We start from the raw sequence: 2,853 nt of genomic DNA, 5'->3' as shown, positions 1-2,853 counted from the left end.
GTATTTACGCAATGAAAAACAATCTGTGTATTGGTTGCAGCGCACAAGTATTGTCCAGAAAAATGTGTTGTTTTTATTCAAACCACATTGCTCACAAGGTGGAGTCTGATCTTCATCAATACCGGAAATGTAACCAAAACCAGTTCACTCACTTTGCGAAACTTGCATTGCAATACCAGTCCGTTCCAGGCATCCCACCTTAGGGAGGGAGGCAGTTGAGGGACATCTAGCAGGGTGGCGGTGATGACCAATGCTTGGCTGGTATTATGGTAATACCGTGTAATGTAATATATATATATATATATATATATATATATATATATATATATATATATATATATATATATATATATATATATATATATATATATATATATATATATATATATAAATATAAGAGATTGGTGGTAAAATCTGGGGTAGAGTTGCAACAGTAAAACCTTTTGCAGACAAATTTCACAACTGCTGAATAGCGAAACAACAGATTTCCAGGGCGCTGTGCATCATTTGTGGGCGTCGGGAGCCGCTGTAGCTTGCACGAGACTCCCGGAACTTCCGGGAGAGGTGGGGCGTCTGCCATTGCTGCCTCATCTGCACCTGTACAACACGTTTTCAGTCTTGCTGAATCACTTAAATAAGCCACACCTATTGCTGGCTGCAGCTGAACTTGCTCCTAGATGCTTCCATGTGTTTCAGTACGAGAGGGGGATTATTAGGATTGTATGAGAAGCAATGCAAAATAACCTCGTATTACAAATGATATCAAATAGTATTATATATCATAGCCAATAATAATAGGTGCAAAGATACGAAAGGATTATACAGTGCATCTGGAAAGTATTTACAGCGTATCACTTTTTCCACATTTTGTTATGCTACAGCCTTATTCCAAAATGGATTAAATTAATTTTTTTCCTCAAACTTCAACACACAACACCCCATAATGACAGCGTGAAAAAAGTTTACTTGAAATTTTTGCAAATTCATTAAAAATGAGAAATCACATGTAGATAAGTATTCACAGCCTTCGCTCAGTACTTTGTTGATGCACCTTTGGCAGCGATTACAGCCTGAAGTCTTTTTGAATATGATGCCACAAGCTTTGCACACCTATCCATGGGCAGTTTGGCCCATTCCTCTTTGCAGCACCTCTCAAGCTCCATCAGGTTGGATGGGAAGCGTCGGAGCACAGCCATTTTAAGATCTCTCCAGAGATGTTCAATCGGATTCAAGTCTGGGCTTTATAGAAAAGAAGCAATAATGCATATAAAATGCGAATTATTATCACAAGCGGTGACAATCAAATCCAATAATCAATGAAACTGTATCCTACCGTGTGCCACGCCCCCTCATCTACCCTGTGTGGATTCCCCGTCTTTACCAGCTGTTTTGTGTTATTTCCGATTAGTTCGGTGTATTTAAATCAACGTCAGAGTATTTTTCCCCAGTCCTGTCATTAACGTTGCGTTGAAGTTTCGTGGTTTATGTTGCTGTTTCCCGATTACACCCCGTATTTCCCAATCCTCCGTCTTCCTGCTCTTGCTTCCCTGTTCCGATCGTGACAGAAACGCACAAGCAGTTGCAAAGCTATTCACACTCGGACGTGCCATCATCACCCGCCTTCACACACAGACTGGGGAGCCCCTTTCAATCCTGGTAGTTTTCCCCATTCCTTTATATTAAATTGGGAGCGGTACGCGTGCGGGCAGGAGTCGAGCTGGCTGCTTGCGCTTGCGGTTACAAAGCATTTTGGGTAACTCTTTCCCCTTTCCTCTGGGAAACACAGGAAAAGCATCCCTTTCCCCAGAGAAAGACAAGACAAGTCTTCTACCGCTTTCTATGAGAACACAACATATTGGGCAACACTTTCCCTTTTCCTCTGGGAGAGACAAGATAAGCGTCCCTTAAGGTCCCCAGAGAAAGGCAAGACAGGTTTCCTAGCTCTCTCTATGAGAAACAAGTTATATAAGTGACCAATGAAAAATATCTTTGTGCAGTTTGACCAAAGCACAATAATATTATGTGTGAATCATGGATGACATATCTCAGGATTAATCCATACAAGATCAGAATCAATCCATACCTCAATCACCTCTTATGTATGTCTAGGTGGAGTTGGAGGTGCTCCAAACTCTGAGTAGTGGAGTAGGACAATCACAACTTCCCATATCATTACAATAACAAGAGGACAGTGAAAATATTTCTTTAATTCTATGCTACATTGGTGACGTGGTCCATCTGCAAAGCCACCTGAAAGTTCATTTCAATACACCATGTCACAATCACTTCACTTGAGGTTGACCAGGGCAGGTGGACAGCAATGTGAAGAACTGACTTGAAAAGGTGTCCAGAGATGTCCGATGATGATGCTGCGCTGATTACCTTCTCCTGTATGACCCCCCCCCCCATTCCGTATTCTCGTTTGATGCTGGAGATTGCATGGCTGTGTGCTTAATTACACACCTGCATGTCAGCAATGGGTGTGGCTTATGTGGTCAGTTCCTGTAATTACTATTGGTGTTTGAATACTTTTGTCGTAGGGTGCCATCTTTAAAAGGGGCCAGTTTGCCACATTTCTGCCCCGTTGGAGCTGATCTGAACCACCGTAAGAGAAGAGACTGTGAAGTGGAAACGTCTCGGAGCTGTGCGGTGGTCGGTCACGCTCGCTCACAGGAAGGGACCTGATCACACGACATCAATACCCAACCTGAATGGCAGCAATCAGCAACATTCCATTATTTAATGAAAAGCATTCTGTCCATTTCTGTTTACTGGTGTATTTGACAGGGACACTATACAGTATATTAACAACATTACAGTAAATATGGTAGAGTTAGCCAAAAGGCTAGTTTT

The 2,853-nt window shown here is 41.9% G+C and overlaps 1 long non-coding RNA gene across 1 annotated transcript; it reads right to left on the bottom strand.

Moving 5' to 3' along the window:
* Positions 1 to 944: 944 nt before the first annotated feature.
* LOC111842382 (uncharacterized) lies at positions 945 to 1,679 on the bottom strand. The gene is made up of 2 exons (XR_002837896.1): positions 1,334 to 1,679; positions 945 to 1,239 (listed from the first exon to the last, which is right to left on the bottom strand). It is a non-coding gene; the product is annotated as an uncharacterized lncRNA (long non-coding RNA).
* Between the last annotated feature and the right edge of the window lie 1,174 nt (positions 1,680 to 2,853).

This window comes from Paramormyrops kingsleyae, chromosome 1 (assembly GCF_048594095.1).
Source record: "Paramormyrops kingsleyae isolate MSU_618 chromosome 1, PKINGS_0.4, whole genome shotgun sequence".
Lineage (NCBI taxonomy): Eukaryota > Metazoa > Chordata > Actinopteri > Osteoglossiformes > Mormyridae > Paramormyrops > Paramormyrops kingsleyae.
Note: the sequence above shows the minus strand (reverse complement) of the source record. Positions and strands in the feature narration are given on the sequence as shown.